General features: G+C 41.6%; 1 long non-coding RNA gene across 1 annotated transcript; it reads right to left on the reverse strand.

The window, feature by feature from the left end:
* Positions 1-4,678: 4,678 nt before the first annotated feature.
* On the reverse strand, positions 4,679-7,324 carry LOC131171063 (uncharacterized). The gene is made up of 2 exons (XR_009141812.1): positions 7,017-7,324; positions 4,679-4,885 (listed from the first exon to the last, which is right to left on the reverse strand). It is a non-coding gene; the product is annotated as an uncharacterized LOC131171063 (long non-coding RNA).
* Between the last annotated feature and the right edge of the window lie 5,487 nt (positions 7,325-12,811).

A 12,811-nucleotide genomic window follows, 5' to 3' on the forward strand; every position in this document is an offset into this window, starting at 1 on the left:
TCCCCCACGACCGTCCGCAGCCTGGAACGCCGAAAAACGACACCAGAAGCGATGCGCAGCGCACACGCGACCGTTCGCCTTCCCTATCAAAATCTGGCCACCAATCGGACCGGGTCTTATGTCTAAACTCATATACTCATCGAGAGCTTTCCATAGACACCAAGAACACCGAAATACATCGAGTGGTTTGTCCAATTTTTGCCCGGGAAGTTTTAGCCCATTTTGACTTTCGGGTTAGATTTCTCGCAAACCGTGAACCCCACGAGAAAACCGAGAGTACCAGAGCGCTCCACTCGTCGAGAGCTTCGCGGGGATATAAATTTCAAAATTTTCCGACACCGTTTTTCGGTGGATCCTACGGAACTTCGCAGTGTTTTTCCGAGCATTAAATGAGCTTAGAAAATTCTGAAAAATTTTATGTACTAACCCCCGTGTTGTGGCCTTTGTGTAGGTATCCTCAATTCGCGAAAATTCAACAGTTGACCAGGTTTGTGAATTTCCGACCGGACAGACCCGTTATCGGAAAAGTCTCCGAATTGGACCGAGGTTTTGGCTACCCCCCATTGTCGGACGTCCCGAGCGGGTCCCCGGAGTCAGAATCGGCAAAGGTAAACCCGAACCTTGCTTTTTCGTAATTTTCTAGTACTTAAATAGGACTAAAAATCCATAAAATATTCGTGGCAGCTCAGAAAATTATGATTCTTTTTGCAATAGCCTAGTAATATCGCTAAGGACCGCGAGGCAAAGTTTTAGAATTTTTAGAGCTTATTTGGGTAGTTTTTGCAAAAATGATAAAATATAAGGACTAAATTAAAATTTTACATATTGTGATGGATGACTGATTTGATTGGCCCAGGAAGGGCTGTGTGATGTGATTGAGTTGCGGATATATGGGTTGTGAATATAGAAGTGTGTTTTGAGCCATTTTGCAGGTTGGGTAGGTCCTAGGTATAGGAGAGACTCTGCCGGATTTTCGGCACGACCTAGGACGTACTTGGTCTTTTCTTGATTTGTATTGAGTCATTTGTATTAAATAATTGTAATGTAATTGTCAGGTGAGTCGGGACAGCCTTCTTCCTCCGCCCAGCCGTCACAGTGACCGTTGTCAAGTCTGTGAATAAAATATTAATTTTAATTGTAATTTCACTATTATTATATGTTCAAGCATGCCCATGCATCACTTATATGCATATATCTATGTAGGTAAACTTTAGGCACGATTTATGTTGCATTCATAACTGTGAAAGTGCCATGTACGTTGTTGTGGTAATTTGGAGCAGTGTGCGTGCGTTGGCGTGCGTGTGATGTGGTGTGGACTATGGATAGGACGGGTAGACACGGCTTGAGATCTTCACTGGGACCCGGTCCTTCAGGGTAGACACGGCTTGAGTTCTTCGCTGGGACCCCGATTTGGTTATTAAGTGGAAGTCCGAGCTGAGTTCTTCGCTGGCACAGTTGGAATTAAGAGAGCTGTATAGGGGATCAGCTCCTATATATATATGATTGATATTGTTGGGTGCGTGAGTGCTCTAAATTACCTTTTTGCTGTTATGATGTGGATTTATTGTTGGTGTTGCATTTCACTCTACAGGGTACATTAGTTTTAGATAGTTATAGAGATTATGGTTAAAATTGATATTTTACTCTCTAAGTCGAACGCTCACTCCTGTTCAATATTTTTCCAGGCCACAGGAGGATATTTTTGAGGTTAACCTGCTTTCTCCCTCACAGGTTATTTATTCATGCTTGTGTAATTCTATAAATTTCTAGAATTTCCGCATGTGTTAGAAATGTTTATTTGATATGGGTCTGTAAACTAAATTATTATTTTGAACCTGCAAACTTAATATTCTATGCATGTTTGGTGGATTGGATGAGGGAGCTGAGCTCCCATTTATTTTTATGCTGATGAGTATGTGGAGGGTGAGCTGAGCTCCCCAATTGAGTATTTACTGTGTTTACAGGTTGGGTGAGTCAAAAACTCCCCGTTGGTAGGTCCATTTTATGGCCGAACTCTGTCCGGTTGATTTCTTGAAATTGGGCCCAAATGGGCCTTAGAGTTGGGTTAAGTGAATAGTTAGGCTTACTCACGGCCGGGGCTTTAAGGGTGGCCAGTCCTAATCTGGTCCGGCCTATGTTGGGTCGTAACAAATGTGGTATCAGAGCTTAGGCTCCAGATTCTTAGGGAATGTTCATCTAAAGTGTTGGGAAAAGTCTACTAGGAGTCACATGCGGAAAAATAGGGTCCACATTCGTCTTGCATTGTCATATTTGCTTCTAGTTTCTGCTTCATATATTGTGTGTAAATATGAGTCTATAGAGCTGTGTAATGAGTGATTTTGAATTTTGTGGGCTAATGCTGCTGAATTTCAGGAAAATGCGTAGAAGTAGGAGAGCTGCCACTGCACCAGAACCAGATGTGCCTGACGAGGCGTCAACACAGGATGAGGCGTCAGCACAGGATGAGGCGCCTGCCCCGAAGAGGCGGGGTAGGAGGCCTAGAGCTGCTCAAGTAGAAGCACCGCCACGGTCAGATCGATCTTTCATGGCACAGGTCCCATGGACCCTATGGCGGCTACTCTAGGCGGTTGCAGAGAACCATCAACATGATGGCGCGATATATGGTCCACCCTCCACGCAGCGGCGATCTACCGCACCAAGAGGAACCTTACAAGCAGATCATCAATTTCAAGAAGTTGGTGCACAGTACTTATGATGTGTCGACGATGCATATCGGTTTTGGATTCTCGCATGAGCAGAGAGCGAGTGCGATTGGTGATAGAAGACTAATAGAGTGTATGCAGCATGTCATGGGGCCTATGCCTAGACAAGGATGAATGACTACATATTACCTCGGATGGAGGGTTTGTCGTGGACTCAGTTTGTGGAACTGTTAATTAATCGGTTTGTGCCAGAAAGTTTCAGAGACCAAAAGCAGTGGGCCTTTGAGGCCTTAAGACAGAATGGCAGGTCTGTAGATGAATATGCTACAGAATTTCTGGAATTGAGCAGGTATGCCCCCACAGCAGTATCTACAGAGACTATGAAGGTGAAGAGATTCCTAAAGGGGCTGGACAGGAGGTATGCAAACCTGGCCATGATGTCGAATCAGTCGTTTGATGTGGTATTTGATCGAGCCAGACAGATAGAGATTAGCTATGCTGCGGATGACAGCGGAAGAGCAAAGAAAAACAGAGCAGAGGGTTCTTCAGGTGTTCCCCACATGGCTACTACAGATAGTGGTGGCCAAACTAATTACAGAGGAAGAAGCCGGAATAAGAGGAGTGGTTTCATACACAAATCCCGAGGGTTTAGACCAGGGTACGGATCCAGCAGTGGTCCAAGTTCAGGGTACAACAGTTCTGGGTCTGGTTCAGGATCCTCCTTGGCACCTTGTGCACAGTGTGGAAGAGGACATTCAGGACCTTGTATGATGGGTTCAGGAGTATGCTTCAGGTGTGGCCAACCAGGTCACTTTGCTACGGAATGCCCTGTGTTCAGTGAGCCACAGATGGGGTCACAGGGTTCTGTTGCAAGTGTTCCTCATCAGTTGTATCCGGGTGCTTCTAGCATGGCAGGCAGTCAGTTCAGTGGCCAACAGGGCCGAGGACAAGGGGGGCGTGGATTTGGAGGCAGATCAGGAGGTAGAAGTCGATGTCGGGCTTGTCACTCGGGGCGAGGTCAAGCTCGGGTTTTCACCACGACCCACGGGATGCTCAAGCTTCAAATGCGGTTGTGGCGGTATTCTTACAGTGCATTCCTATGAGGCTCGTGTTTTGATAGATCCAGGTGCTACGCACTCATTTGTCTCCCCTGTGTTTGCCATGAGGTTGGGTAGAAACCCTACAACCTTAGAATGTCCTTTGTCGGTAGCTACCCCACTTAGTGACAACATAGATGTAGATATGGTTTTTCCGGGTAGCCCAGTGGTAGTGGATGGAAAGATCCTCCCAGCAGACTTGGTTCCTCTACCAGTAATGGATTTTGATGTAATTTTGGGGATGGATTGGTTGGCAACTCACTATGCCACTTTAGACTGCAGGAACAAAAAGGTGCATTTCCACATACCTGGTGTGGAAGAGTTTAGCTTTGACGGTGACAAGAGCGTGGCTCCATATAATTTGGTGTCAGCAATTAGTGCTAGAAAAATGTTGAGGCGTGGATGTCAAGGATATTTGGCATTGGTGAGAGATACATCTATAGAAGGTGTTAACATGGAAAATGTCACACCTTACCCCTCTATAAGGCATAACATGATCCCGTAGAATACCTAATGAATTACCGAACTTCACCTACCGATAACTCATTAAGTACCATACAAAGGATTTTAAATCAATTTTCTTACTTTTGTTAAGTGGTGAGCATTGTCTAATAGGCATTTAAAACATTTAGTTAAAATTAAAACTAGTTAATATTTTTGGTCCATTTTAGTTTTCCGCAAATTCTATAAAAATTTTGATAGAGTTTTCTCTGTATTTTGAGAAAACCGTTCTTCGAATACCTGTAAAAAGCACTTCTAAAAGTTTTTCTCAACCACTACTTCGGTTTCACAATCAAACTCAGTCAATTTCTCAAAATTCACAAGTTCAATAGTTCTCAAAATACTGTCAATCAATATCATTCATATTTCATTAAAAACAAAATAATTCATATGCAACCTTACAAATTTATATCAAAAGAAACATAAACTAAACTTTATTACAAACTTCATACAAATTTGTGTACAAGCTGCTCAAGACCCATTTTTACATGTCCATACATTTATGTGCAATATATACATCAAAAGAAGTATTTACAGTTAGGGTATAAATTATACCCGAAGGCTTCAAGCTGATGACTTCACACACCTCAGCAGCTCAGTCTGCTGCTCCTCTAGTCTCTGTATCTGCGACAGCAATAAAAGCTATCGCTGAGTACTAGGACTCAGTGTTGCACAATATACTAAAATAATCTTTATGCAAAACTTAAAGCACATTCATTCAAAATTTGGCTAAACATGAAAATTAAATACAATCATGCATTGTGAGATTTTACATGTAAACCAAGTTCATTTCAAAGTATCAAAACACATTTCATAAAACCCACAGCTAGATCATGCCATTCGAAACAAATAGAATCTCAATAGCCAAAGGCTAAAGAGAAATCACATGAATCTCAATACCAGAGGCTAAAGAGAAATCATATCACAAGGCTAGCTAGCTCAAATATATGGATATCCATTCACATCCTCTTCTACTAGCACACCTCAACACTTCTCCAGAGAAGGAATCAAAATTCAAAACTAATTACCCCCACTAGTCGTGCTAGTGAGGTGTTCAAATATGTGGTCATGACACTGTGGTTTCAAAACTTATCTTAACAATTTGCTAAACATTGTCTTTTCAAATATACATAATAACTTTCAACAATTTAGATCAAACATCATAAGAATGCCATAATCCGATATTTCATATTATTCAAAACGATATGCAAAAGATGATTATAAAAGTATATGTTATGCACAAACCTCAAACGAGTCGTCCCTTAGCCTCGACTCGGTTCCTCGGGTTCCTTCCCGATATTCTTTTCAACTGAAACACACAATTTTACAATGTTTCAGTACTAGAACTTAACACAGATCCAAAATAAATTTAGCTTCATAATTACTTAGCTCTAACGTGCTAAATTCGACGTTCTTTAAATTTTGTATTTCGGGTTACTATTCACTGCACTATTCAAGTCAAATAGTTGACTTTCTAAGACTTAATAGGTATGGGAACTCCAACTTCACCCACATACCACATTTTGGTCATTAAACTTGTTGGTTTTGGTCATTTTCTCAAAGCTTAGGTCATTTTGGCAAAATTGCAAATTTTCGGTTTTGGTTCTCCAAAGTTGCACTATTCCATTGGTCGATCTACTGTTGGAATTTAACAAAACTTCCTTCATAGAAAATGTTCCTTATTGTCTTAAGTGTATTCTCATTTTTGGATCACCTCAATCGGAGTTTTGTAGCTCAAGTTATGGCCAAAATAAGTTTCTTGTTCACGTGTCTTGTTCATCTTGAGATTTTGGTCTTGTGATTTTTGGTCCAACTTTGGTCAATAATTTGATCAAGTTAAGTTCATAATTTGGTCTCACTTTCTTCATATGAAATGTTGTACTATGTCTTAGGTTTCCATCTGTTCAAGAATCGCCTAAATCCGAGTTTTCTAGAGGGAGTTATAGCCATCCAAACATTGCTGCTCAATGAAAATTCTGCAGAGTCGCAGGTTTAGTAGCCTAACTTTGCTCAATAATCTGAATGGGTTAATGGCATAATTTGGGGTGATTTCTTCATGAAAGTTTTAGATCTATATGCCCTCTAACCCCTGGCCAAATTTCAGGTCAATTTGACCTGTCTAACTCGAGTTATGACCAAATGAGCGATTCTTGTTCATTTGGTCGATTTAGTGCGATGGCGACTGCAATCAATTCACTTTGGTCAATTGTTTCACCAAGTTTTGGTCAGTTTTTAGCCATGGTTCCTTAATGAAAATTGTGCTCTTTTATGTCTATTTTCATCTCCAATTGGTGGCATATCAATTGGACTTGTAAAATTTGAGTTTTGGTCCTTCAAAGTGGGTTTGGTCATGCTGCCAGCAGCATGACCATTGACCTACGAATTTGGTTTAATTTCCTACCATTCCCACACAACTTATTTGGTCATTATTGACCATTTTTCAGTCCACAATTGGTCAAAGATATCATTTATGCATTTCTCCAAAATTTTGCCTCAAAACCCTAACATTCAAACCCTAGCTCTTCCATCTCATGCATTAAATCACAACTAGTGCACTTAACCTTAACAATTCACTAATCAAAGCTTTTAAACTTATTCTAATGCATCAAATTCATGTAAATCATACTCCTCTCAAGCTGCCCAAATTTCAATTTGGTCCTTCTCCCATGTTTTTATTTCATTTCATAACTTCTAAGCTCATGTCAACCATTGCATATGCATTTAAAGAAGTAATATAATGAGTTAACACACTAACCTTTCTTAAATCTTCAAAACCCTAACTTTTGTTCTTCTTTCTTTCTTTCTTTCTTGCTCAATCCTCTTCTCAAGTTGCCTAAATAAGCTTTAACTATGGTGGCTAATTTTTCTATGGTGAAATTTTATGATATACAAGCTCAAAATTGAGCTTTAATGGAGTTTGTGGAGATGGAGAGTTAAGAAAAAGAGAGAGATGAGAGAGGAGATGAAGGTTGACGGAAATGAAGAAGAAAAAAAAACCAATTTCTTTTCTTTTTATTTTGCTTATGGAAGACCACAAAGTCCAAATTTAATAATTCATTTAATTAATTCTTTTATGACATCACCTTTGACTTTTCTAACTTCTTTCCTTTCTTTTTTTTTTCTATTTATTTTTTTCTATTAGTTTTTTAATTTAATTCTTGATTCAAAAATTTTTATTTCTCCGATTTTATTTGACAGTTAGGTCAGGAGTCAGCTCTCGGGGTCAATTGACCAATTTACCCCTCGCTGGTTCATCCCGGTTTGCAAATAATCCAATATTTCTTTCGACTCCCTGACTTAATTATTTGACTGGCTTAACAGTTCTTTTTCATGATTTTCTCTTTTCCACTGTGTTCATAAGGGTCCTAAGGATCGCAGCGTCACTTTTTACGGTTCAAAATTTGAGTTTAAAATGACTTGTGATGCGTTCGAGAGGTCACTCATCGCTGTGACTCTCGGCTCGTTTAACCTCTTATGTTCTGTTTTTCTTATTTATAGTTAACTAATTAAACATTACTAATTATTTGTGTTTATGGCTTCTTAAGTTGTCTTAAATGTGGCTCTAATCTCCTTAATTGTCCTGACCGACACCGGTCACCGGAACAGTGAAATCTACCAGGCTATGCAACCGGGGGTGTTACAGAAAATGTTCCTGTTGTCAGAGAATTCATGGATGTCTTCCCTGAAGAGCTTCCAGGGTTGCCACCAGAATGGGAAATAGAGTTCTGCGTTCCGGGTACAAACCCCATATCAATGCCACCTTACAGGATGGCACCAGCAGAATTGAAAGAGTTAAAGGAGCAACTACAGGAGCTGTTGGACAAAGGTTTCATACGTCCGAGCACTTCACCCTGGGGTGCTCCTGTTCTATTTGTGAGAAAGAAGGATGGGTCATTGAGGTTGTGTATTGACTATAGACAGTTGAACAAGGTGACTGTGAAGAACAAGTATCCACTTCCTCTGATCGACGATCTGTTTGATCAACTCCAAGGGGCTAGATTCTTTTCCAAGATAGACCTGTGATCAGGCTACCATCAGTTGAGAATCAGGAATGAGGACGTGTCCAAAACGACATTCAGGACAAGATATGGTCATTATGAGTTCTTGGTGATGTCTTTTGGACTCACTAATGCACCAGCAGCCTTCATGGACTTGATGAACAGGGTGTTCAAGCCATTTTTGGACCTTTTTGTCATCGTATTCATAGATGACATTTTGGTATACTCTCAGACCGAGGAAGAACACGTGTGGCACTTGAGAATGGTGTTGCAGACTTTGAGGGAGCACCAGCTATATGCCAAATTTTCAAAATGTGAATTTTGGCTAGAAAGTATTTCATTCTTGGGACACGTAGTTTGTAGTGAAGGTATTCAAGTGGATCCCAAGAAAATTGAAGCTGTAACTGATTGGCTTAGGCCTACAACAATCACTGAGGTACGAAGTTTTCTGGGTCTAGTTGGCTACTATAGGCGTTTTGTGCAAGATTTTTCCAGGATAGCGGCTCCCCTAACTAAGTTAACTCGGAAGAATGTTCCATTCATTTGGACAGATGACTGTGAGAGGAGTTTTCAGAAGCTTAAGGAGTGTCTAACCACCGCCCCTGTGTTGACATTACCTATGAGTGGTGAAGGATACACCATGTACTGTGACGCCTCCAGAGTTGGCTTAGGGTGTGTCTTGATGCAAAATGGAAAAGTAGTGGCTTATGCTTCAAGACAGCTGAAGAGGCATGAGCAGAACTACCCCACCCATGATTTGGAAATGGCGGCTGTAATCTTTGCACTAAGAATCTGGAGACACTACCTGTATGGTGAAGTGTGAGAGATATACACCGACCATAAGAGTTTGAAGTACATCTTCCAACAGAGGGATTTAAACTTGAGACAGAGGAGATGGATGGAGCTTCTGAAAGACTATGATTGCACCATCCAGTACCACCCTGGAAAGGCCAATGTAGTGGCAGATGCTTTGAGCAAAAATCTTCTGGCAGTTTGGCGCACATTTCAGCAGAGAAAAGACCGTTGATTCGGGAAGTACATGAGTTAATGGATTAAGGTTTAATCCTAGATCTTTCAGATGAGGGGGTATTGTTGGCTCATTTTTCAGTGAGACCAGACTTGCGGGACAAAGTTAGAGTTTCCCAGCACAAAGACCAATAATTGATGAAAATCATAGAAAGAGTACAGCAAGGTGAAGGTGGTGAGTTCGGGTTTGCCAATGATGGTGCCCTAGTGCAGGGTTCTAGGATATGTGTGCCCGATGTGGACAATCTCAGAAATGAAATCATGCAAGAGGCACACTATACAATGTACAGTGTCCACCCAGGCTCCACCAAGATATACCATGATGTGAAAAATAGCTATTGGTGGAATGGCATGAAGAGAGATATAGCAGACTTTGTGTCCAAGTGCTTGACTTGTCAGAAGGTGAAGTTTGAACACCAGAGACCGTCAGGGAAGCTGCAAGAGCTCCCTATCCCAGAGTGGAAGTGGGAAATGATCACTATGGATTTTGTGACTGGGTAACCTCGTACCACGCGAGGATATGATTCGATGTGGGTAATTGTAGACCGCCTAACCAAATCAGCTCACTTCTTGCCTGTGAAGACTACGTATTCTGTGTCACAGTACGCCCGACTCTACATTCGAGAAATAGTCAGATTGCATGGAGTTTCGACTTCCATAATATCTGACAGAGGGCCCCAGTTCACTTCTTGGTTTTGGAGGAAGTTGCAGGAGGCACTTGGCACACAGTTGAACTTTAGTACTGCTTTCCACCCTCAGACAGACGGACAGTCCGAAAGGACAATCCAAACACTGGAAGACATGCTTCGCATGAGTGTTTTGGATTTTGGAGGTCAATGGGATGATCAGCTAGCTTTAGTGGAGTTTGCCTACAACAACAGTTACCATTCCAGCATAGGGATGGCACCCTATGAGGCACTATATGGAAGAAAGTGTAGGTCTCCTCTGTGTTGGACGGAAATGGGAGAAGCAAAGGTGCATGATGTAGACCTAGTGCAGTACACTTCAAAGGTAGTTCCTTTAATCAGGGAACGATTGAAAACAGCTTTTAGTAGGCAGAAGAGTTATGCAGACCCCAGACGGAGGGATGTGGAGTTTGAAGTAGGCGACTATGTATTCCTGAAGGTTTCTCCAATGAAGGGAGTCATGAGGTTTGGAAAGAAGGGCAAGTTGGCACCTCGGTATATTAGACCTTTTGAGGTTACTGATAGAGTTGGAGCAGTTGCCTACCGGTTGGAGCTACCACCCAACCTTTCTCATGTTCATCCCGTGTTTCACATCTCCATGCTCAGGAAATACATATACTACAGCCGGATGTAATAGAGCTAAAAGAGAACTTGACGTTTGAGGAGCAACCTGTAGCCATAATGGACTACCAAGTGAGACAGCTAAGATCAAAACAGATCCCTATGGTTAAGGTTTTGTGGAGGAGTCAGTCAGTGGAAGAGTAAACCTGGGAGTCAGAACGGGACATTCGTAGCAAGTAACCTTATCTGTTCAATATGTAATCATGTACTTTATTCTGCCTTGTGTAAAATTCGAGGACGAATTTTCTGTAAGGGGGGAAGAATGTAACACCCCTAAAATTTTGAATTTATTATTTTATGAGTAATATTGGTATTTTAATTTTATTTAAATTCTAAGAAATTATTTGAGATTTTTCGGATTTTAAAAATCGGGTTCGATTTTCGGAAAATATAAACTTTGATGATTTTTAAAAATTAATTTAAAGACCACGTGGCAAAACTAAAAATATATTTGGAGTCTACGAATTTTTCTGAATTTTCTGAAATTTTTTCGAAAATTTTGGACCTCGTTTTAGGTCCCGAGGCAAAGTAAAAATTCAAAATTTTGTATTCTGAATCGAACCGGACCGGATCGGACCGATCGAATCGGACCGGCCTTCTTCTTCCTTTTCTTCCTCTCCCGCGCGCATTTCTCCTCTTCCCCTTCTCTCTCCTTTTTCTCTCTCCTCCCTCCTCCCCTTGTCGCGCCGCCGCCTCCCCTGCCACCCTACCTCGCCGTGCCTCGCCCCTCCCCACGGTAGCCACCGCTTGGGCAGCGGAAAGCGGCTCCAAGGCGGCAGCGCGTCGCATTCCTTCCCGGCCAAAATCCGGCTGATCCGGCCACCAATCAGACCGGGTCTTGTGTCTAAACTCATCTACTCGTCGAGAGCTTTCCATAGACACCAAGAACACCGAAATCCATTGAGTGGTTTGTCCAATTTTTGTCCGGAAAGTTTTAGCCCATTTTGACTTTCGGGCTAGATTTCTCGCAAACCGTGAACCCCACGAGAAAACCGAGAGTACCAGAGCGTTCCACTCGTCAAGAGCTTCGCGGGGATATAAATTTCAAAATTTTTTGACACCGTTTTTCGGTGGGTCCCACGGAACTTCGCAGTATTTTTCCGACCATTAAATGAGCTTAGAAAATTCTGAAAAAATTTATGTACTAACCCCCGTGTTGTGGGCTTTGTGTAGGTATCCTCAATTCGCGAAAATTCGACAGTTGACTAGGTCTGTGAATTTCCGGCTAGACAGACCCGTTACCGGAAAAGTCTCCGAATTGGACTGAGGTTTTGGCTACCCCCCATTGTCGGACGTCCCGAGCGCGTCCTCGGAGTCAGAATCAGCAAAGGTAAACCCGAACCTTACTTTTTCGTAATTTTCTAGTGCTTAAATAGGACTAAAAATCCATAAAATATTCGTGGCAGCTCAGAAAATTATGATTCTTTTTGCAATAGCCTAGTAATATAGCTAAGGACCGCGGGGCAAAGTTTTAGAATTTTTAGAGTTTATTTGGGTAGTTTTTGCAAAAATGATAAATTATAAGGACTAAATTGAAATTTTACATATTATGATGGATGACTGATTTGATTGGCCCAGGAAGGGCTGTGTGATGTGATTGAGTTGCGGATATATGGGTTGTGAATATAGAAGTGTATTTTGAGCCATTTTGCAGGTTGGGTAGGTCCTAGGTATAGGAAAGACTCTGCCGAATTTTCGGCACAACTTAGGACGTACTTAGTCTTTTCTTGATTTGTATTGAGTCATTTGTATTAAATAATTGTAATGTAATTGTCAGGTGAGCAGAATGACCTTCTTCCTCCGCCACCGCCACACGGTGACCGTTGTCAAGTCTGTGAGTAAAATATTAATTTTAATTGTAATTTCACTATTATTATATGTTCAAGCATGCCCATGCATCACTTATATGCATATATCTATGTAGATAAACTTTAGGCACGATTTATGTTGCATTCATAACTGTGAAAGTGCCATGTATGTTGTTGTGGTAATTTGGAGCAGTGTGCGTCCGTTGGCGTGCGTGTGATGTGGTGTGGACTATGGATAGGACGGGTAGATACGGCTTGAGATCTTCGCTGGGACCCGGTCCTTCGGGGTAGACACGGCTTGAGTTCTTCGCTGGGACCCCGATTTGGTTATTAAGTGGAAGTCCGAGCTGAGTTATTCGCTGGCATAGTTGGAATTAAGAGAGCTGTATAGGGGATCAGCTCCCATATATA

The sequence above is a fragment of the Hevea brasiliensis genome, chromosome 12 (genome assembly GCF_030052815.1).
Source record: "Hevea brasiliensis isolate MT/VB/25A 57/8 chromosome 12, ASM3005281v1, whole genome shotgun sequence".
NCBI classification, from domain to species: Eukaryota; Viridiplantae; Streptophyta; class Magnoliopsida; order Malpighiales; family Euphorbiaceae; genus Hevea; species Hevea brasiliensis.